This window comes from Oncorhynchus gorbuscha, unplaced genomic scaffold (genome assembly GCF_021184085.1).
Source record: "Oncorhynchus gorbuscha isolate QuinsamMale2020 ecotype Even-year unplaced genomic scaffold, OgorEven_v1.0 Un_scaffold_2802, whole genome shotgun sequence".
Classification (NCBI taxonomy): Eukaryota; Metazoa; Chordata; class Actinopteri; order Salmoniformes; family Salmonidae; genus Oncorhynchus; species Oncorhynchus gorbuscha.
The window spans coordinates 40,328-65,042 of NW_025747211.1; the positions used below are offsets into that span (position 1 = coordinate 40,328).

A 24,715-nucleotide genomic window follows, 5' to 3' on the forward strand; every position below is an offset into this window, starting at 1 on the left:
ACTGCAGTCACTACTTCAACCTTTACTGAACTACCATGAAAAATACTTTTAGACAGCTGAAGCAAGCATACTTTTTAAAAAGTATCCTTTCTTATGGACGAGGGATTTGGCAGTGCGGTCATTGAGATTTCATACTTCTGATTGGAGCCGCAGGGGGATTAGCTCAAATGGTAGAGCGCTCGCTTAGCATGCGAGAGGTAGCGTGATCGATGCCCGCATCCTCCAAATATTTAGTTTGGTTCAATCAGCACACATTGTTGTTGTAGCTCTGGATACTAACCCAACAATACAACTATTTCCACCACTGGGCTTACTGCAGTCACTACTTCAACCTTTACTGAACTACCATGAAAAATACTTTTAGACAGCTGAAGCAAGCATACTTTTTAAAAAGTATCCTTTCTTATGGACGAGGGATTTGGCAGTGCGGTCATTGAGATTTCATACTTCTTGTTGGAAGCACAGGGGGATTAGCTCAAATGGTAGAGCGCTCGCTTAGCATGCGAGAGGTAGCGGGATCGATGCCCGCATCCTCCAACTATTTAGTTTGGTTCAATCAGCACACATTGTTGTTGTAGCTCTGGATACTAACCCAACAATACAACTATTTCCACCACTGGGCTTACTGCAGTCACTACTTCAACCTTTACTGAACTACCATGAAAAATACTTTTAGACAGCTGAAGCAAGCATACTTTTTAAAAAGTATCCTTTCTTATGGACGAGGGATTTGGCAGTGCGGTCATTGAGATTTCATACTTCTTGTTGGAGGCAGGGGATTAGCTCAAATGGTAGAGCGCTTGCTTAGCATGTGAGAGGTAGCGGGATCGATGCCTGCATCCTCCAACTATTTAGTTTGGTTCAATCAGCACACATTGTTGTTGTAGCTCTGGATACTAACCCAACAATACAACTATTTCCACCACTGGGCTTACTGCAGTCACTACTTCAACCTTTACTGAACTACCATGAAAAATACTTTTAGACAGCTGAAGCAAGCATACTTTTTAAAAAGTATCCTTTCTTATGGACGAGGGATTTGGCAGTGCGGTCATTGAGATTTCATACTTCTTGTTGGAGGCAGGGGGATTAGCTCAAATGGTAGAGCGCTTGCTTAGCATGTGAGAGGTAGCGGGATCGATGCCTGCATCCTCCAACTATTTAGTTTGGTTCAATCAGCACACATTGTTGTTGTAGCTCTGGATACTAACCCAACAATACAACTATTTCCACCACTGGGCTTACTGCAGTCACTACTTCAACCTTTACTGAACTACCATGAAAAATACTTTTAGACAGCTGAAGCAAGCATACTTTTTAAAAAGTATCCTTTCTTATGGACGAGGGATTTGGCAGTGCGGTCATTGAGATTTCATACTTCTTATTGGAGCTGCAGGGGGATTAGCTCAAATGGTAGAGCGCTTGCTTAGCATGTGAGAGGTAGCGGGATCGATACCTGCATCCTCCAACTATTTAGTTTGGTTCAATCAGCACACATTGTTGTTGTAGCTCTGGATACTAACCCAACAATACAACTATTTCCACCACTGGGCTTACTGCAGTCACTACTTCAACCTTTACTGAACTACCATGAAAAATACTTTTAGACAGCTGAAGCAAGCATACTTTTTAAAAAGTATCCTTTCTTATGGACGAGGGATTTGGCAGTGCGGTCATTGAGATTTCATACTTCTTGTTGGAGGAACAGGGGGATTAGCTCAAATGGTAGAGCGCTTGCTTAGCATGCGAGAGGTAGCGGGATCGATGCCTGCATCCTCCAACTATTTAGTTTGGTTCAATCAGCACACATTGTTGTTGTAGCTCTGGATACTAACCCAACAATACAACTATTTCCACCACTGGGCTTACTGCAGTCACTACTTCAACCTTTACTGAACTACCATGAAAAATACTTTTAGACAGCTGAAGCAAGCATACTTTTTAAAAAGTATCCTTTCTTATGGACGAGGGATTTGGCAGTGCGGTCATTGAGATTTCATACTTCTTGTTGGAGGCGCAGGGGGATTAGCTCAAATGGTAGAGCGCTTGCTTAGCATGTGAGAGGTAGCGGGATCGATGCCTGCATCCTCCAACTATTTAGTTTGGTTCAATCAGCACACATTGTTGTTGTAGCTCTGGATACTAACCCAACAATACAACTATTTCCACCACTGGGCTTACTGCAGTCACTACTTCAACCTTTACTGAACTACCATGAAAAATACTTTTAGACAGCTGAAGCAAGCATACTTTTTAAAAAAGTATCCTTTCTTATGGACGAGGGATTTGGCAGTGCGGTCATTGAGATTTCATACTTCTTGTTGGAGGTGCAGGGGGATTAGCTCAAATGGTAGAGCGCTCGCTTAGCATGCGAGAGGTAGCGGGATCGATGCCCGCATCCTCCAACTATTTAGTTTGGTTCAATCAGCACACATTGTTGTTGTAGCTCTGGATACTAACCCAACAATACAACTATTTCCACCACTGGGCTTACTGCAGTCACTACTTCAACCTTTACTGAACTACCATGAAAAATACTTTTAGACAGCTGAAGCAAGCATACTTTTTAAAAAGTATCCTTTCTTATGGACGAGGGATTTGGCAGTGCGGTCATTGAGATTTCATACTTCTTGTTGGAGGCAGGGGATTAGCTCAAATGGTAGAGCGCTTGCTTAGCATGTGAGAGGTAGCGGGATCGATGCCTGCATCCTCCAACTATTTAGTTTGGTTCAATCAGCACACATTGTTGTTGTAGCTCTGGATACTAACCCAACAATACAACTATTTCCACCACTGGGCTTACTGCAGTCACTACTTCAACCTTTACTGAACTACCATGAAAAATACTTTTAGACAGCTGAAGCAAGCATACTTTTTAAAAAGTATCCTTTCTTATGGACGAGGGATTTGGCAGTGCGGTCATTGAGATTTCATACTTCTTGTTGGAGGAACAGGGGGATTAGCTCAAATGGTAGAGCGCTTGCTTAGCATGCGAGAGGTAGCGGGATCGATGCCTGCATCCTCCAACTATTTAGTTTGGTTCAATCAGCACACATTGTTGTTGTAGCTCTGGATACTAACCCAACAATACAACTATTTCCACCACTGGGCTTACTGCAGTCACTACTTCAACCTTTACTGAACTACCATGAAAAATACTTTTAGACAGCTGAAGCAAGCATACTTTTTAAAAAAGTATCCTTTCTTATGGACGAGGGATTTGGCAGTGCGGTCATTGAGATTTCATACTTCTTGTTGGAGGCGCAGGGGGATTAGCTCAAATGGTAGAGCGCTTGCTTAGCATGTGAGAGGTAGCGGGATCGATGCCTGCATCCTCCAACTATTTAGTTTGGTTCAATCAGCACACATTGTTGTTGTAGCTCTGGATACTAACCCAACAATACAACTATTTCCACCACTGGGCTTACTGCAGTCACTACTTCAACCTTTACTGAACTACCATGAAAAATACTTTTAGACAGCTGAAGCAAGCATACTTTTTAAAAAAGTATCCTTTCTTATGGACGAGGGATTTGGCAGTGCGGTCATTGAGATTTCATACTTCTTGTTGGAGGCAGGGGATTAGCTCAAATGGTAGAGCGCTCGCTTAGCATGTGAGAGGTAGCGGGATCGATGCCTGCATCCTCCAACTATTTAGTTTGGTTCAATCAGCACACATTGTTGTTGTAGCTCTGGATACTAACCCAACAATACAACTATTTCCACCACTGGGCTTACTGCAGTCACTACTTCAACCTTTACTGAACTACCATGAAAAATACTTTTAGACAGCTGAAGCAAGCATACTTTTTAAAAAAGTATCCTTTCTTATGGACGAGGGATTTGGCAGTGCGGTCATTGAGATTAAATACTTCTTGTTGGAAGCACAGGGGGATTAGCTCAAATGGTAGAGCGCTCGCTTAGCATGTGATAGGTAGCGGGATCGATACCTGCATCCTCCAACAATTTAGTTTGGTTCAATCAGCACACATTGTTGTTGTAGCTCTGGATACTAACCCAACAATACAACTATTTCCACCACTGGATTTACTGCAGTCACCACTTCAACCTTTACTGAACTACCATGAAAAATACTTTTAGACAGCTGAAGCAAGCATACTTTTTAAAAAGTATCCTTTCTTATGGACGAGGGATTTGGCAGTGCGGTCATTGAGATTTCATAGTTCTTGCTGGAGGAACAGGGGGATTAGCTCAAATGGTAGAGCGCTTGCTTCGCATGCGAGAGGTAGCGGGATCGATGCCTGCATCCTCCAACTATTTAGTTTGGTTCAATCAGCACACATTGTTGTTGTAGCTCTGGATACTAACCCAACAATACAACTATTTCCACCACTGGGCTTACTGCAGTCACTACTTCAACCTTTACTGAACTACCATGAAAAATACTTTTAGACAGCTGAAGCAAGCATACTTTTTAAAAATGATCCTTTCTTATGGACGAGGGATTTGGCAGTGCGGTCATTGAGATTTCATACTTCTTGTTGGAGGCGCAGGGGGATTAGCTCAAATGGTAGAGCGCTCGCTTAGCATGTGAGAGGTAGCGGGATCGATGCCTGCATCCTCCAACTATTTAGTTTGGTTCAATCAGCACACATTGTTGTTGTAGCTCTGGATACTAACCCAACAATACAACTATTTCCACCACTGGGCTTACTGCAGTCACTACTTCAACCTTTACTGAACTACCATGAAAAATACTTTTAGACAGCTGAAGCAAGCATACTTTAAAAAAAGTATCCTTTCTTATGGACGAGGGATTTGGCAGTGCGGTCATTGAGATTTCATACTTCTGATTGGAGCTGCAGGGGGATTAGCTCAAATGGTAGAGCGCTTGCTTTGCATGTGAGAGGTAGCGGGATCGATACCTGCATCCTCCAACTATTTAGTTTGGTTCAATCAGCACACATTGTTGTTGTAGCTCTGGATACTAACCCAACAATACAACTATTTCCACCACTGGGCTTACTGCAGTCACTACTTCAACCTTTACTGAACTACCATGAAAAATACTTTTAGACAGCTGAAGCAAGCATACTTTTTAAAAAGTATCCTTTCTTATGGACGAGGGATTTGGCAGTGCGGTCATTGAGATTTCATACTTCTTGTTGGAGGCTGCAGGGGGATTAGCTCAAATGGTAGAGCGCTTGCTTAGCATGTGAGAGGGAGCGGGATCGATACCTGCATCCTCCAACTATTTAGTTTGGTTCAATCAGCACACATTGTTGTTGTAGCTCTGGATACTAACCCAACAATACAACTATTTCCACCACTGGGCTTACTGCAGTCACTACTTCAACCTTTACTGAACTACCATGAAAAATACTTTTAGACAGCTGAAGCAAGCATACTTTTTAAAAAGTATCCTTTCTTATGGACGAGGGATTTGGCAGTGCGGTCATTGAGATTTCATACTTCTTGTTGGAGGCACAGGGGGATTAGCTCAAATGGTAGAGCGCTTGCTTAGCATGAGAGAGGTAGCAGATCGATGCCTGCATCCTCCAACTATTTAGTTTGGTTCAATCATTGTTGTTGTAGCTCTGGATACTAACCCAACAATACAACTATTTCCACCACTGGGCTTACTGCAGTCACTACTTCAACCTTTACTGAACTACCATGAAAAATACTTTTAGACAGCTGAAGCAAGCATACTTTTTAAAAATATCCTTTCTTATGGACGAGGGATTTGGCAGTGCGGTCATTGAGATTTCATACTTCTTGTTGGAGGCGCAGGGGGATTAGCTCAAATGGTAGAGCGCTCGCTTTGCATGTGAGAGGTAGCGGAATCGATGCCTGCATCCTCCAACTATTTAGTTTGGTTCAATCAGCACACATTGTTGTTGTAGCTCTGGATACTAACCCAACAATACAACTATTTCCACCACTGGGCTTACTGCAGTCACTACTTCAACCTTTACTGAACTACCATGAAAAATACTTTTAGACAGCTGAAGCAAGCATACTTTTTAAAAATTATCCTTTCTTATGGACGAGGGATTTGGCAGTGCGGTCATTGAGATTTCATACTTCTTGTTGGAGGCACAGGGGGATTAGCTCAAATGGTAGAGCGCTCGCTTAGCATGTGAGAGGTAGCGGGATCGATGCCTGCATCCTCCAACTATTTAGTTTGGTTCAATCAGCACACATTGTTGTTGTAGCTCTGGATACTAACCCAACAATACAACTATTTCCACCACTGGGCTTACTGCAGTCACTACTTCAACCTTTACTGAACTACCATGAAAAATACTTTTAGACAGCTGAAGCAAGCATACTTTTAAAAAAGTATCCTTTCTTATGGACGAGGGATTTGGCAGTGCGGTCATTGAGATTTCATACTTCTTGTTGGAGGTGCAGGGGGATTAGCTCAAATGGTAGAGCGCTCGCTTCGCATGTGAGAGGTAGCGGGATCGATGCCCGCATCCTCCAACTATTTAGTTTGGTTCAATCAGCACACATTGTTGTTGTAGCTCTGGATACTAACCCAACAATACAACTATTTCCACCACTGGGCTTACTGCAGTCACTACTTCAACCTTTACTGAACTACCATGAAAAATACTTTTAGACAGCTGAAGCAAGCATACTTTTTAAAAAGTATCCTTTCTTATGGACGAGGGATTTGGCAGTGCGGTCATTGAGATTTCATACTTCTTGTTGGAGGAGCAGGGGATTAGCTCAAATGGTAGAGCGCTTGCTTAGCATGCGAGAGGTAGCGGGATCGATGCCTGCATCCTCCAACTATTTAGTTTGGTTCAATCAGCACACATTGTTGTTGTAGCTCTGGATACTAACCCAACAATACAACTATTTCCACCACTGGGCTTACTGCAGTCACTACTTCAACCTTTACTGAACTACCATGAAAAATACTTTTAGACAGCTGAAGCAAGCATACTTTTTAAAAAGTATCCTTTCTTATGGACGAGGGATTTGGCAGTGCGGTCATTGAGATTTCATACTTCTTGTTGGAGGCTGCAGGGGGATTAGCTCAAATGGTAGAGCGCTCGCTTAGCATGTGAGAGGTAGCGGGATCGATGCCTGCATCCTCCAACTATTTAGTTTGGTTCAATCAGCACACATTGTTGTTGTAGCTCTGGATACTAACCCAACAATACAACTATTTCCACCACTGGGCTTACTGCAGTCACTACTTCAACCTTTACTGAACTACCATGAAAAATACTTTTAGACAGCTGAAGCAAGCATACTTTTTAAAAAGTATCCTTTCTTATGGACGAGGGATTTGGCAGTGCGGTCATTGAGATTTCATACTTCTTGTTGGAGGCACAGGGGGATTAGCTCAAATGGTAGAGCGCTTGCTTAGCATGTGAGAGGTAGCGGGATCGATGCCTGCATCCTCCAACTATTTAGTTTGGTTCAATCAGCACACATTGTTGTTGTAGCTCTGGATACTAACCCAACAATACAACTATTTCCACCACTGGGCTTACTGCAGTCACTACTTCAACCTTTACTGAACTACCATGAAAAATACTTTTAGACAGCTGAAGCAAGCATACTTTTTAAAAAAGTATCCTTTCTTATGGACGAGGGATTTGGCAGTGCGGTCATTGAGATTTCATACTTCTTGTTGGAGGCTGCAGGGGGATTAGCTCAAATGGTAGAGCGCTCGCTTAGCATGTGAGAGGTAGCGGGATCGATGCCTGCATCCTCCAACTATTTAGTTTGGTTCAATCAGCACACATTGTTGTTGTAGCTCTGGATACTAACCCAACAATACAACTATTTCCACCACTGGGCTTACTGCAGTCACTACTTCAACCTTTACTGAACTACCATGAAAAATACTTTTAGACAGCTGAAGCAAGCATACTTTTTAAAAAGTATCCTTTCTTATGGACGAGGGATTTGGCAGTGCGGTCATTGAGATTTCATACTTCTTGTTGGAGGCGCAGGGGATTAGCTCAAATGGTAGAGCGCTCGCTTAGCATGTGAGAGGTAGCGGGATCGATGCCCGCATCCTCCAACTATTTAGTTTGGTTCAATCAGCACACATTGTTGTTGTAGCTCTGGATACTAACCCAACAATACAACTATTTCCACCACTGGGCTTACTGCAGTCACTACTTCAACCTTTACTGAACTACCATGAAAAATACTTTTAGACAGCTGAAGCAAGCATACTTTTTAAAAAGTATCCTTTCTTATGGACGAGGGATTTGGCAGTGCGGTCATTGAGATTTCATACTTCTTGTTGGAGGCAGGGGGATTAGCTCAAATGGTAGAGCGCTCGCTTAGCATGTGAGAGGTAGCGGGATCGATGCCTGCATCCTCCAACTATTTAGTTTGGTTCAATCAGCACACATTGTTGTTGTAGCTCTGGATACTAACCCAACAATACAACTATTTCCACCACTGGGCTTACTGCAGTCACTACTTCAACCTTTACTGAACTACCATGAAAAATACTTTTAGACAGCTGAAGCAAGCATACTTTTTAAAAAGTATCCTTTCTTATGGACGAGGGATTTGGCAGTGCGGTCATTGAGATTTCATACTTCTTGTTGGAGGCACAGGGGGATTAGCTCAAATGGTAGAGCGCTTGCTTAGCATGTGAGAGGTAGCGGGATCGATGCCTGCATCCTCCAACTATTTAGTTTGGTTCAATCAGCACACATTGTTGTTGTAGCTCTGGATACTAACCCAACAATACAACTATTTCCACCACTGGGCTTACTGCAGTCACTACTTCAACCTTTACTGAACTACCATGAAAAATACTTTTAGACAGCTGAAGCAAGCATACTTTTTAAAAAGTATCCTTTCTTATGGACGAGGGATTTGGCAGTGCGGTCATTGAGATTTCATACTTCTTGTTGGAGGCAGGGGATTAGCTCAAATGGTAGAGCGCTTGCTTAGCATGTGAGAGGTAGCGGGATCGATGCCTGCATCCTCCAACTATTTAGTTTGGTTCAATCAGCACACATTGTTGTTGTAGCTCTGGATACTAACCCAACAATACAACTATTTCCACCACTGGGCTTACTGCAGTCACTACTTCAACCTTTACTGAACTACCATGAAAAATACTTTTAGACAGCTGAAGCAAGCATACTTTTTAAAAAGTATCCTTTCTTATGGACGAGGGATTTGGCAGTGCGGTCATTGAGATTTCATACTTCTTGTTGGAGGCACAGGGGGATTAGCTCAAATGGTAGAGCGCTTGCTTAGCATGTGAGAGGTAGCGGGATCGATGCCTGCATCCTCCAACTATTTAGTTTGGTTCAATCAGCACACATTGTTGTTGTAGCTCTGGATACTAACCCAACAATACAACTATTTCCACCACTGGGCTTACTGCAGTCACTACTTCAACCTTTACTGAACTACCATGAAAAATACTTTTAGACAGCTGAAGCAAGCATACTTTTTAAAAAGTATCCTTTCTTATGGACGAGGGATTTGGCAGTGCGGTCATTGAGATTTCATACTTCTTTGGAGGCTGCAGGGGGATTAGCTCAAATGGTAGAGCGCTCGCTTAGCATGTGAGAGGTAGCGGGATCGATGCCTGCATCCTCCAACTATTTAGTTTGGTTCAATCAGCACACATTGTTGTTGTAGCTCTGGATACTAACCCAACAATACAACTATTTCCACCACTGGGCTTACTGCAGTCACTACTTCAACCTTTACTGAACTACCATGAAAAATACTTTTAGACAGCTGAAGCAAGCATACTTTTTAAAAAGTATCCTTTCTTATGGACGAGGGATTTGGCAGTGCGGTCATTGAGATTTCATACTTCTTGTTGGAAGGCACAGGGGGATTAGCTCAAATGGTAGAGCGCTTGCTTCGCATGTGAGAGGTAGCGGGATCGATACCTGCATCCTCCAACTATTTAGTTTGGTTCAATCATTGTTGTTGTAGCTCTGGATACTAACCCAACAATACAACTATTTCCACCACTGGGCTTACTGCAGTCACTACTTCAACCTTTACTGAACTACCATGAAAAATACTTTTAGACAGCTGAAGCAAGCATACTTTTTAAAAAGTATCCTTTCTTATGGACGAGGGATTTGGCAGTGCGGTCATTGAGATTTCATACTTCTTGTTGGAGCCGCAGGGGATTAGCTCAAATGGTAGAGCGCTCGCTTAGCATGCGAGAGGTAGCGGGATCGATGCCTGCATCCTCCAAATATTTAGTTTGGTTCAATCAGCACACATTGTTGTTGTAGCTCTGGATACTAACCCAACAATACAACTATTTCCACCACTGGGCTTACTGCAGTCACTACTTCAACCTTTACTGAACTACCATGAAAAATACTTTTAGACAGCTGAAGCAAGCATACTTTTTAAAAAGTATCCTTTCTTATGGACGAGGGATTTGGCAGTGCGGTCATTGAGATTTCATACTTCTTGTTGGAGCACAGGGGGATTAGCTCAAATGGTAGAGCGCTTGCTTAGCATGTGAGAGGTAGCGGGATCGATGCCTGCATCCTCCAACTATTTAGTTTGGTTCAATCAGCACACATTGTTGTTGTAGCTCTGGATACTAACCCAACAATACAACTATTTCCACCACTGGGCTTACTGCAGTCACTACTTCAACCTTTACTGAACTACCATGAAAAATACTTTTAGACAGCTGAAGCAAGCATACTTTTTAAAAAATATCCTTTCTTATGGACGAGGGATTTGGCAGTGCGGTCATTGAGATTTCATACTTCTTGTTGGAGGCACAGGGGGATTAGCTCAAATGGTAGAGCGCTTGCTTAGCATGTGAGAGGTAGCGGGATCGATGCCTGCATCCTCCAACTATTTAGTTTGGTTCAATCAGCACACATTGTTGTTGTAGCTCTGGATACTAACCCAACAATACAACTATTTCCACCACTGGGCTTACTGCAGTCACTACTTCAACCTTTACTGAACTACCATGAAAAATACTTTTAGACAGCTGAAGCAAGCATACTTTTTAAAAAGTATCCTTTCTTATGGACGAGGGATTTGTCAGTGCGGTCATTGAGATTTCATAGTTCTTGCTGGAGGAACAGGGGGATTAGCTCAAATGGTAGAGCGCTTGCTTCGCATGCGAGAGGTAGCGGGATCGATGCCTGCATCCTCCAACTATTTAGTTTGGTTCAATCAGCACACATTGTTGTTGTAGCTCTGGATACTAACCCAACAATACAACTATTTCCACCACTGGGCTTACTGCAGTCACTACTTCAACCTTTACTGAACTACCATGAAAAATACTTTTAGACAGCTGAAGCAAGCATACTTTTTAAAAAGTATCCTTTCTTATGGACGAGGGATTTGGCAGTGCGGTCATTGAGATTTCATACTTCTTGTTGGAGGTGCAGGGGGATTAGCTCAAATGGTAGAGCGCTCGCTTAGCATGTGAGAGGTAGCGGGATCGATGCCTGCATCCTCCAACTATTTAGTTTGGTTCAATCAGCACACATTGTTGTTGTAGCTCTGGATACTAACCCAACAATACAACTATTTCCACCACTGGGCTTACTGCAGTCACTACTTCAACCTTTACTGAACTACCATGAAAAATACTTTTAGACAGCTGAAGCAAGCATACTTTTTAAAAAGTATCCTTTCTTATGGACGAGGGATTTGGCAGTGCGGTCATTGAGATTTCATACTTCTTGTTGGAGGCACAGGGGATTAGCTCAAATGGTAGAGCGCTTGCTTAGCATGTGAGAGGTAGCGGGATCGATGCCTGCATCCTCCAACTATTTAGTTTGGTTCAATCAGCACACATTGTTGTTGTAGCTCTGGATACTAACCCAACAATACAACTATTTCCACCACTGGGCTTACTGCAGTCACTACTTCAACCTTTACTGAACTACCATGAAAAATACTTTTAGACAGCTGAAGCAAGCATACTTTTTAAAAAAGTATCCTTTCTTATGGACGAGGGATTTGGCAGTGCGGTCATTGAGATTTCATACTTCTGATTGGAGCCGCAGGGGGATTAGCTCAAATGGTAGAGCGCTCGCTTAGCATGCGAGAGGTAGCGTGATCGATGCCCGCATCCTCCAAATATTTAGTTTGGTTCAATCAGCACACATTGTTGTTGTAGCTCTGGATACTAACCCAACAATACAACTATTTCCACCACCGTGCTTACTGCAGTCACAACTTCAACCTTTACTGAACTACCATGAAAAAATACTTTTAGACAGCTGATGCAAGCATACTTTTTAAAAAGTATCCTTTCTTATGGACGAGGGATTTGGCAGTGCGGTCATTGAGATTTCATACTTCTTGTTGGAAGCACAGGGGGATTAGCTCAAATGGTAGAGCGCTCGCTTAGCATGTGAGAGGTAGCGGGATCGATGCCTGCATCCTCCAACTATTTAGTTTGGTTCAATCAGCACACATTGTTGTTGTAGCTCTGGATACTAACCCAACAATACAACTATTTCCACCACTGGGCTTACTGCAGTCACTACTTCAACCTTTACTGAACTACCATGAAAAATACTTTTAGACAGCTGAAGCAAGCATACTTTTTAAAAAAGTATCCTTTCTTATGGACGAGGGATTTGGCAGTGCGGTCATTGAGATTTCATACTTCTTGTTGGAGGAACAGGGGGATTAGCTCAAATGGTAGAGCGCTTGCTTAGCATGTGAGAGGTAGCGGGATCGATGCCTGCATCCTCCAACTATTTAGTTTGGTTCAATCAGCACACATTGTTGTTGTAGCTCTGGATACTAACCCAACAATACAACTATTTCCACCACTGGGCTTACTGCAGTCACTACTTCAACCTTTACTGAACTACCATGAAAAATACTTTTAGACAGCTGAAGCAAGCATACTTTTTAAAAAGTATCCTTTCTTATGGACGAGGGATTTGGCAGTGCGGTCATTGAGATTTCATACTTCTTGTTGGAAGCAACAGGGGGATTAGCTCAAATGGTAGAGCGCTTGCTTAGCATGTGATAGGTAGCGGGATCGATGCCTGCATCCTCCAACTATTTAGTTTGGTTCAATCAGCACACATTGTTGTTGTAGCTCTGGATACTAACCCAACAATACAACTATTTCCACCACTGGGCTTACTGCAGTCACTACTTCAACCTTTACTGAACTACCATGAAAAATACTTTTAGACAGCTGAAGCAAGCATACTTTTTAAAAATTATCCTTTCTTATGGACGAGGGATTTGGCAGTGCGGTCATTGAGATTTCATACTTCTTGTTGGAGGCACAGGGGATTAGCTCAAATGGTAGAGCGCTCGCTTAGCATGTGAGAGGTAGCGGGATCGATGCCCGCATCCTCCAACTATTTAGTTTGGTTCAATCAGCACACATTGTTGTTGTAGCTCTGGATACTAACCCAACAATACAACTATTTCCACCACTGGGCTTACTGCAGTCACTACTTCAACCTTTACTGAACTACCATGAAAAATACTTTTAGACAGCTGAAGCAAGCATACTTTTTAAAAAAAGTATCCTTTCTTATGGACGAGGGATTTGGCAGTGCAGTCATTGAGATTTCATACTTCTTTTTGGAGGGCAGGGGATTAGCGCAAATGGTAGAGGGCTTGCTTTGCATGCGAGAGGTAGCGGGATCGATGCCCGCATCCTCCAACTATTTAGTTTGGTTCAATCAGCACACATTGTTGTTGTAGCTCTGGATACTAACCCAACAATACAACTATTTCCACCACTGGGCTTACTGCAGTCACTACTTCAACCTTTACTGAACTACCATGAAAAAAACTTTTAGACAGCTGAAGCAAGCATACTTTTAAAAAAATTATCCTTTCTTATGGACGAGGGATTTGGCAGTGCGGTCATTGAGATTTCATACTTCTTGTTGGAAGCAAAGGGGGACTAGCTCAAATGGTAGAGCGCTTGCTTAGCATGTGAGAGGTAGCGGGATCGATGCCTGCATCCTCCAACTATTTAGTTTGGTTCAATCAGCACACATTGTTGTTGTAGCTCTGGATACTAACCCAACAATACAACTATTTCCACCACTGGGCTTACTGCAGTCACTACTTCAACCTTTACTGAACTACCATGAAAAATACTTTTAGACAGCTGAAGCAAGCATACTTTTTAAAAAAGTATCCTTTCTTATGGACGAGGGATTTGGCAGTGAGGACATTGAGATTTCATACTTCTTGTTGGAGGCACAGGGGGATTAGCTCAAATGGTAGAGCGCTCGCTTAGCATGTGAGAGGTAGCGGGATCGATGCCTGCATCCTCCAACTATTTAGTTTGGTTCAATCAGCACACATTGTTGTTGTAGCTCTGGATACTAACCCAACAATACAACTATTTCCACCACTGGGCTTACTGCAGTCACTACTTCAACCTTTACTGAACTACCATGAAAAATACTTTTAGACAGCTGAAGCAAGCATACTTTTTAAAAAGTATCCTTTCTTATGGACGAGGGATTTGGCAGTGCGGTCATTGAGATTTCATACTTTGTGTTGGAGGCGCAGGGTGATTAGCGCAAATGGTAGAGTGCTTGCTTTGCATGCGAGAGGTCGCGGTATCGATGCCCGCATACTCCAAATATTTTGTTTCGTTCAATCAGCACACATTGTTGTTGTAGCTCTGGATACTAACCCAACAATACAACTATTTCCACCACTGGGCTTACTGCAGTCACTACTTCAACCTTTACTGAACTACCATGAAAAATACTTTTAGACAGCTGAAGCAAGCATACTTTTTAAAAAGTATCCTTTCTTATGGACGAGGGATTTGGCAGTGCGGTCATTGAGATTTCATACTTCTTGTTGAAGGAACAGGGGGATTACCTCAAATGGTAGAGTGCTCGCTTCGCCTGCGAGAGGTAGCGGGATTGATGCCCGCATCCTCCAACTATTTAGTTTGGTTCAATCAGCACACATTGTTGTTGTAGCTCTGGATACTAACCCAACAATACAACTATTTCCACCACTGGGCTTACTGCAGTCACTACTTCAACCTTTACTGAACTACCATGAAAAATACTTTTAGACAGCTGAAGCAAGCATACTTTTAAAAAAGTATCCTTTCTTATGGACGAGGGATTTGTCAGTGCGGTCATTGAGATTTCATAGTTCTTGATGGAGGAACAGGGGGATTAGCTCAAATGGTAGAGCGCTCGCTTAGCGTGTGAGAGGTAGCGGGATCGATACCCGCATCCTCCAACTATTTAGTTTGGTTCAATCAGCACACATTGTTGTTGAAGCTCTGGATACTAACCCAACAATACAACTATTTCCACCACTGGGCTTACTGCAGTCACTACTTCAACCTTTACTGAACTACCATGAAAAAAACTTTTAGACAGCTGAAGCAAGCATACTTTTTAGAAATTATCCTTTCTTATGGACGAGGGATTTGGCAGTGCGGTCATTGAGATTTCATACTTCTTGTTGGAAGCAAAGGGGGACTAGCTCAAATGGTAGAGCGTTCGCTTAGCATGTGATATGTAGCGGGATCGAAGCCTGCATCCCCCAACTATTTAGTTTGGTTCAATCAGCACACATTGTTGTTGAAGCTCTGGATACTAACCCAACAATACAACTATTTCCACCACTGGGCTTACTGCAGTCACTACTTCAACCTTTACTGAACTACCATGAAAAATACTTTTAGACAGCTGAAGCAAGCATACTTTTTAAAAATTATCCTTTCTTATGGACGAGGGATTTGGCAGTGCGGTCATTGAGATTTCATACTTCTTGTTGGAAGCACAGGGTGATTAGCTCAAATGGTAGAGCGCTCGCTTAGCATGTGATAGGTAGCGGGATCGATGCCTGCATCCTCCAACTATTTAGTTTGGTTCAATCAGCACACATTGTTGTTGTAGCTCTGGATACTAACCCAACAATACAACTATTTCCACCACTGGGCTTACTGCAGTCACTACTTCAACCTTTACTGAACTACCATGAAAAATACTTTTAGACAGCTGAAGCAAGCATACTTTTAAAAAGATATCCTTTCTTATGGACGAGGGATTTGGCAGTGCGGTCATTGAGATTTCATACTTCTTTTGGAGCTGCAGGGGGATTAGCTCAAATGGTAGAGCGCTCGCTTAGCATGCGAGAGGTAGCGGGATCGATGCCCGCATCCTCCAACTATTTAGTTTGGTTCAATCAGCACACATTGTTGTTGTAGCTCTGGATACTAACCCAACAATACAACTATTTCCACCACTGGGCTTACTGCAGTCACTACTTCAACCTTTACTGAACTACCATGAAAAATACTTTTAGACAGCTGAAGCAAGCATACTTTAAAAAAAGTATCCTTTCTTATGGACGAGGGATTTGGCAGTGCAGTCATTGAGATTTCATACTTCTTCTTGGAGGGGCAGGGGATTAGCGCAAATGGTAGAGGGCTTGCTTTGCATGCGAGAGGTCGCGGTATCGATGCCCGCATCCTCCAACTATTTAGTTTGGTTCAATCAGCACACATTGTTGTTGTAGCTCTGGATACTAACCCAACAATACAACTATTTCCACCACTGGGCTTACTGCAGTCACTACTTCAACCTTTACTGAACTACCATGAAAAAAACTTTTAGACAGCTGAAGCAAGCATACTTTTAAAAAATTATCCTTTCTTATGGACGAGGGATTTGGCAGTGCGGTCATTGAGATTTCATACTTCTTGTTGGAAGCAAGGGGGATTAGCTCAAATGGTAGAGCGCTCGCTTAGCATGTGAGAGGTAGCGGGATCGATGCCTGCATCCTCCAACTATTTAGTTTGGTTCAATCAGCACACATTGTTGTTGTAGCTCTGGATACTAACCCAACAATACAACTATTTCCACCACTGGGCTTACTGCAGTCACTACTTCAACCTTTACTGAACTACCATGAAAAATACTTTTAGACAGCTGAAGCAAGCATACTTTTTAAAAAGTATCCTTTCTTATGGACGAGGGATTTGGCAGTGAGGACATTGAGATTTCATACTTCTTGTTGGAGGCACAGGGGGATTAGCTCAAATGGTAGAGCGCTCGCTTAGCATGTGAGAGGTAGCGGTATCGATGCCTGCATCCTCCAACTATTTAGTTTGGTTCAATCAGCACACATTGTTGTTGTAGCTCTGGATACTAACCCAACAATACAACTATTTCCACCACTGGGCTTACTGCAGTCACTACTTCAACCTTTACTGAACTACCATAAAAAATATTTTTAGACAGCTGAAGCAAGCATACTTTTTAAAAAAGTATCCTTTCTTATGGACGAGGGATTTGGCAGTGCGGTCATTGAGATTTCATACTTCTTGTTGGAGGCGCAGGGGGATTAGCTCAAATGGTAGAGGGCTTGCTTTGCATGCGAGAGGTAGCGGGATCGATGCCCGCATCCTCCAAATATTTAGTTTGGTTCAATCAGCACACATTGTTGTTGTAGCTCTGGATACTAACCCAACAATACAACTATTTCCACCACTGGGCTTACTGCAGTCACTACTTCAACCTTTACTGAACTACCATGAAAAATACTTTTAGACAGCTGAAGCAAGCATACTTTTTAAAAAGTATCCTTTCTTATGGACGAGGGATTTGGCAGTGCGGTCATTGAGATTTCATACTTCTTGTTGGAGGAACAGGGGATTAGCTCAAATGGTAGAGGGCTTGCTTTGCATGTGAGAGGTAGCGGGATCGATGCCCGCATCCTCCAAATATTTCGTTTGGTTCAATCAGCACACATTGTTGTTGAAGCTCTGGATACTAACCCAACAATACAACTATTTCCACCACTGGGCTCACTGCAGTCACTACTTCAACCTTTACTGAACTACCATGAAAAATACTTTTAGACAGCTGAAGCAAGCATACTTTTTAAAAGTATCCTTTCTTATGGACGAGGGATTTGGCAGTGCGGTCATTGAGATTTCATACTTCTTGTTTGGAGCTGCAGGGGATTAGCTCAAATGGTAGAGCGCTCGCTTAGCATGCGAGAGGTAGCGGGATCGATGCCCGCATCCTCCAACTATTTAGTTTGGTTCAATCAGCACACATTGTTGTTGTAGCTCTGGATACTAACCCAACAATACAACTATTTCCACCACTGGGCTTACTGCAGTCACTACTTCAACCTTTACTGAACTACCATGAAAAATACTTTTAGACAGCTGAAGCAAGCATACTTTTAAAAAAGTATCCTTTCTTATGGACGAGGGATTTGTCAGTGCAGGTCATTGAGATTTCATACTTCTTGTTGGAGGAACAGGGGATTAGCTCAAATGGTAGAGGGCTTGCTTTGCATGCGAGAGGTAGCGGGATCGATGCCCGCATCCTCCAACTATTTAGTTTGGTTCAATCAGCACACATTGTTGTTGTAGCTCTGGATACTAACCCAACAATACAACTATTTCCACCACTGGGCTTACTGCAGTCACTACTTCAACCTTTACTGAACTACCATGAAAAAACTTTTAGACAGCTGAAGCAAGCATACTTTTTAAAAAATATCCTTTCTTATGGACGAGGGATTTGGCAGTGCGGTCATTGAGATTTCATACTTCTTGTTGGAAGCAAAGGGGGACTAGCTCAAATGGTAGAGCGTTCGCTTAGCATGTGATAGGTAGCGGGATCGAAGCCTGCATCCCCCAAGTATTTAGTTTGATTCAATCAGCACACATTGTTGTTGAAGCTCTGGATACTAACCCAACAATACAACTATTTCCACCACTGGGCTTACTGCAGTCACTACTTCAACCTTTACTGAACTACCATGAAAAATACTTTTAGACAGCTGAAGCAAGCATACTTTAAAAAAAGTATCCTTTCTTATGGACGAGGGATTTGGCAGTGCGGTCATTGAGATTTCATACTTCTTGTTGGAGGCACAGGGGGATTAGCTCAAATGGTAGAGCGCTCGCTTAGCATGTGAGAGGTAGCGGTATCGATGCCTGCATTCTCCAACTATTTAGTTTGGTTCAATCAGCACACATTGTTGTTGTAGCTCTGGATACTAACCCAACAATACAACTATTTCCACCACTGGGCTTACTGCAGTCACTACTTCAACCTTTACTGAACTACCATGAAAAATATTTTTAGAGAGCTGAAGCAAGCATACTTTTTAAAAAGTATCCTTTCTTATGGACGAGGGATTTGGCAGTGCGGTCATTGAGATTTCATACTTCTGTTGGAGGCGCAGGGTGATTAGCGCAAATGGTAGAGGGCTTGCTTTGCATGCGAGAGGTCGCGGTATCGATGCCCGCATACTCCAAATATTTAGTTTGGTTCAATCAGCACACATTGTTGTTGTAGCTCTGGATACTAACCCAACAATACAACTATTTCCACCACTGGGCTTACTGCAGTCACTACTTCAACCTTTACTGAACTACCATGAAAAATACTTTTAGACAGCTGAAGCAAGCATACTTTTTAAAAAGTATCCTTTCTTATGGACGAGGGATTTGGCAGTGCGGTCATTGAGATTTCATACTTCTTGTTGAAGGAACAGGGGGATTACCTCAAATGGTAGAGTGCTCGCTTCGCCTGCGAGAGGTAGCGGGATTGATGCCCGCATCCTCCAACTATTTAGTTTGGTTCAATCAGCACACATTGTTGTTGTAGCTCTGGATACTAACTCAACAATACAACTATTCCCACCACTGGGCTTACTGCAGTCACTACTTCAACGTTTACTGAAGTACCATAAAAAATACTTTTAGAAAGCTGAAGCAAACATATTTTTTAAAAAGTATCCTTTCTTATGGACGAGGGATTTGGCAGTGCGGTCAGTGAGATTTCATACTTCTTGTTGGAGGCACAGGGGGATTAGCTCAAATGGTAGAGCGCTCGCTTAGCATATGAGAGTGAGCGGGATCGATACCTGCATCCTCAAACTATTTAGTTTGGTTCAATCAGCACACATTGTGGTTGTAGCTCTGGATACTAACCCAACAATACAACTATTTCCACCACTGGGCTTAATGCAGTCACTACTTCAACCTTTACTGAACTACCATGAAAAATACTTTTAGACAGCTGAAGCAAGCATACTTTTTAAAAAGAATCCTTTCTTATGGACGAGGGATTTGGCAGTGCGGTCATTGAGATTTCATACTTCTTGTTGGAGGAACAGGGGGATTAGCTCAAATGGTAGAGCGCTTGCTTCGCATGCGAGAGGTAGCGGGATCGATGCCTGCATTCTCCAACTATTTAGTTTGGTTCAATCAGCACACATTGTTGTTGTAGCTCTGGATACTAACTCAACAATACAACTATTCCCACCACTGGCTTACTGCAGTCACTACTTCAACCTTTACTGAACTACCATGAAAAATACTTTTAGACAGCTGAAGCAAGCATACTTTTTAAAAAGTATTCTTTCTTATGGACGAGGGATTTGGCAGTGCGGTCATTGAGATTTCATACTTCTGATTGCAGCTGCAGGGGGATTAGCTCAAATGGTAGAGCGCTCACTTAGCATGTGAGAGGTAGCGGGATCGGTACCTGCATCCTCCAACTATTTAGTTTGGTTCAATCAGCACACATTGTTGTTGTAGCTCTGGATACTAACCCAACAATACAACTATTTCCACCACTGGGCTTACTGCAGTCACTACTTCAACCTTTACTGAACTACCATGAAAAAATACTTTTAGACAGTTGAAGCAAGCATACTTTTTAAACATTATCCATTCTTATGGACGAGGGATTTGGCAGTGCAGTCATTGAGATTTCATACTTCTTGTTGGGGGCACAGGGGGATAAGCTAAAATGGTGGAGTGCTCGCTTAGCATGTGAGAGGTAGCGGGATCAATGCCTGCATCCTCCAACTATTTAGAGGGATTTGGCAGTGCGGTCATTGAGATTTCATACTTCTTGTTGGAGGCGCAGGGGGATTAGCTCAAATGGTAGAGCGCTCGCTTAGCATGTGAGAGGTAGCGGGATTGATGCCTGCATCCTCCAACTATTTAGTTTGGTTCAATCAGCACACATTGTTGTTGTAGCTCTGGATACTAACCCAACAATACAACTATTTCCACCACTGGGCTTACTGCAGTCACTACTTCAACCTTTACTGAACTACCATGAAAAATACTTTTAGACAGCTGAAGCAAGCATACTTTTTAAAAGATATCCTTTCTCATGGACGAGGGATTTGGCAGTGCGGTCATTGAGATTTCATACTTCTTGTTGGAGGTGCAGGGGGATTAGCTCAAATGGTAGAGTGCTCGCTTAGCATGTGAGAGGTAGCGGGATCGATGCCTGCATCCTCCAACTATTTAGTTTGGTTCAATCAGCACACATTGTTGTTGTAGCTCTGGATACTAACCCAACAATACAACTATTTCCACCACTGGGCTTACTGCAGTCACTACTTCAACCTTTACTGAACTACCATGAAAAATACTTTTAGACAGCTGAAGCAAGCATACTTTTTAAAGGTATCCTTTCTTATGGACGAGGGATTTGGCAGTGCGGTCATTGAGATTTCATACTTCTTGTTGGAGGAACAGGGGGATTAGCTCAAATGGTAGAGCGCTTGCTTAGCATGCGAGAGGTAGCGGGATCGATGCCTGCATCCTCCAACTATTTAGTTTGGTTCAATCAGCACACATTGTTGTTGTAGCTCTGGATACTAACCCAACAATACAACTATTTCCACCACTGGGCTTACTGCAGTCACTACTTCAACCTTTACTGAACTACCATGAAAAATACTTTTAGAGAGCTGAAGCAAGCATACTTTTTTTAAAGTATCCTTTCTTATGGACGAGGGATTTGGCAGTGCGGTCATTGAGATTTCATACTTCTTGTTGGAGGCACAGGGGGATTAGCTCAAATGGTAGAGCGCTTGCTTAGCATGTGAGAGGTAGCGGGATCGATGCCTGCATCCTCCAACTATTTAGTTTGGTTCAATCAGCACACATTGTTGTTGTAGCTCTGGATACTAACCCAACAATACAACTATTTCCACCACTGGGCTTACTGCAGTCACTACTTCAACCTTTACTGAACTACCATGAAAAATACTTTTAGACAGCTGAAGCAAGCATACTTTTTAAAAGTATCCTTTCTTATGGACGAGGGATTTGGCAGTGCAGTCATTGAGATTTCATACTTCTGATTGGAGCCGCAGGGGATTAGCTCAAATGGTAGAGCGCTCGCTTAGCATGCGAGAGGTAGCGGGATCGATGCCTGCATCCTCCAACTATTTAGTTTGGTTCAATCAGCACACATTGTTGTTGTAGCTCTGGATACTAACCCAACAATACAACTATTTCCACCACTGGGCTTACTGCAGTCACTACTTCAACCTTTACTGAACTACCATGAAAAATACTTTTAGACAGCTGAAGCAAGCATACTTTTTAAAAATTATCCTTTCTTATGGACGAGGGATTTGGCAGTGCGGTCATTGAGATTTCATACTTCTTGTTGGAGGTGCAGAGGGATTAGCTCAAATGGTAGAGCGCTCGCTTAGCATGTGAGAGGTAGCGGGATCGATGCCTGCATCCTCCAACTATTTAGTTTGGTTCAATCAGCACACATTGTTGTTGTAGCTCTGGATACTAACCCAACAATACAACTATTTCCACCACTGGGCTTACTGCAGTCACTACTTCAACCTTTACTGAACTACCATGAAAAATACTTTTAGACAGAGCTGAAGCAAGCATACTTTTTAAAAATTATCCTTTCTTATGGACGAGGGATTTGGCAGTGCGGTCATTGAGATTTCATACTTCTTGTTGGAGGAGCACAGGGGATTAGCTCAAATGGTAGAGCGCTCGCTTAGCATGTGAGAGGTAGCGGGATCGATGCCTGCATCCTCCAACTATTTAGTTTGGTTCAATCAGCACACATTGTTGTTGTAGCTCTGGATACTAACCCAACAATACAACTATTTCCACCACTGGGCTTACTGCAGTCACTACTTCAACCTTTACTGAACTACCATGAAAAATACTTTTAGACAGCTGAAGCAAGCATACTTTTTAAAAGTATCCTTTCTTATGGACGAGGGATTTGGCAGTGCGGTCATTGAGATTTCATACTTCTTGTTGGAGGCACAGGGGGATTAGCTCAAATGGTAGAGCGCTCGCTTAGCATGTGAGAGGTAGCGGGATCGATGCCCGCATCCTCCAACTATTTAGTTTGGTTCAATCAGCACACATTGTTGTTGTAGCTCTGGATACTAACCCAACAATACAACTATTTCCACCACTGGGCTTACTGCAGTCACTACTTCAACCTTTACTGAACTACCATGAAAAATACTTTTAGACAGCTGAAGCAAGCATACTTTTTAAAAAAGTATCCTTTCTTATGGACGAGGGATTTGGCAGTGCGGTCATTGAGATTTCATACTTCTTGTTGGAGGCACAGGGGATTAGCTCAAATGGTAGAGCGCTCGCTTAGCATGCGAGAGGTAGTGGGATCGATGCCCGCATCCTCCAACTATTTAGTTTGGTTCAATCAGCACACATTGTTGTTGTAGCTCTGGATACTAACCCAACAATACAACTATTTCCACCACTGGGCTTACTGCAGTCACTACTTCAACCTTTACTGAACTACCATGAAAAATACTTTTAGACAGCTGAAGCAAGCATACTTTTTAAAAAAGTATCCTTTCTTATGGACGAGGGATTTGGCAGTGCGGTCATTGAGATTTCATACTTCTTGTTGAAGGCAGGGGATTAGCTCAAATGGTAGAGCGCTTGCTTTGCATGCGAGAGGTAGCGGGATCGATGCCTGCATCCTCCAACTATTTAGTTTGGTTCAATCAGCACACATTGTTGTTGTAGCTCTGGATACTAACCCAACAATACAACTATTTCCACCACTGGGCTTACTGCAGTCACTACTTCAACCTTTACTGAACTACCATGAAAAATACTTTTAGACAGCTGAAGCAAGCATACTTTTTAAAAAGTATCCTTTCTTATGGACGAGGGATTTGGCAGTGCGGTCATTGAGATTTCATACTTCTTGTTGGAGGAACAGGGGGATTAGCTCAAATGGTAGAGTGCTCGCTTTGCATGCGAGAGGTAGCGGGATCGATGCCCGCATCCTCCAACTATTTAGTTTGGTTCAATCAGCACACATTGTTGTTGTAGCTCTGGATACTAACCCAACAATACAACTATTTCCACCACTGGGCTTACTGCAGTCACTACTTCAACCTTTACTGAACTACCATGAAAAATACTTTTAGACAGCTGAAGCAAGCATACTTTTTAAAAAGTATCCTTTCTTATGGACGAGGGATTTGGCAGTGCGGTCATTGAGATTTCATACTTCTTGTTGGAGGCACAGGGGGATTAGCTCAAATGGTAGAGCGCTTGCTTAGCATGTGAGAGGTAGCGGGATCGATACCTGCATCCTCAAACTATTTAGTTTGGTTCAATCAGCACACATTGTTGTTGTAGCTCTGGATACTAACCCAACAATACAACTATTTCCACCACTGGGCTTACTGCAGTCACTACTTCAACCTTTACTGAACTACCATGAAAAATACTTTTAGACAGCTGAAGCAAGCATACTTTTAAAAAGTATCCTTTCTTATGGACGAGGGATTTGGCAGTACGGTCATTGAGATTTCATACTTCTTGTTGGAGGCACAGGGGATTAGCTCAAATGGTAGAGTGCTCGCTTAGCATGCGAGAGGTAGCTGGGATCGATGCCCGCATCCTCCAACTATTTAGTTTGGTTCAATCAGCACACATTGTTGTTGTAGCTCTGGATACTAA

At 42.7% G+C, this 24,715-nt stretch overlaps 7 non-coding genes across 7 annotated transcripts; all 7 read left to right on the forward strand.

The window, feature by feature from the left end:
* Window positions 1-464: 464 nt before the first annotated feature.
* trnaa-agc lies at window positions 465-537 on the forward strand. Its single transcript has one exon. It is a non-coding gene; the product is annotated as a tRNA-Ala (tRNA).
* A 1,795-nt stretch (window positions 538-2,332) lies between these two features.
* Window positions 2,333-2,405, forward strand: trnaa-agc. Its single transcript has one exon. It is a non-coding gene; the product is annotated as a tRNA-Ala (tRNA).
* A 3,972-nt stretch (window positions 2,406-6,377) lies between these two features.
* On the forward strand, window positions 6,378-6,450 carry trnaa-cgc. The gene has a single exon. It is a non-coding gene; the product is annotated as a tRNA-Ala (tRNA).
* An 8,654-nt stretch (window positions 6,451-15,104) lies between these two features.
* trnaa-agc lies at window positions 15,105-15,177 on the forward strand. The gene has a single exon. It is a non-coding gene; the product is annotated as a tRNA-Ala (tRNA).
* An 862-nt stretch (window positions 15,178-16,039) lies between these two features.
* On the forward strand, window positions 16,040-16,112 carry trnaa-agc. Its single transcript has one exon. It is a non-coding gene; the product is annotated as a tRNA-Ala (tRNA).
* Window positions 16,113-23,031: 6,919 nt separating this feature from the next.
* On the forward strand, window positions 23,032-23,104 carry trnaa-agc. The gene has a single exon. It is a non-coding gene; the product is annotated as a tRNA-Ala (tRNA).
* Window positions 23,105-23,965: 861 nt separating this feature from the next.
* Window positions 23,966-24,038, forward strand: trnaa-ugc. The gene has a single exon. It is a non-coding gene; the product is annotated as a tRNA-Ala (tRNA).
* Window positions 24,039-24,715: the final 677 nt, after the last annotated feature.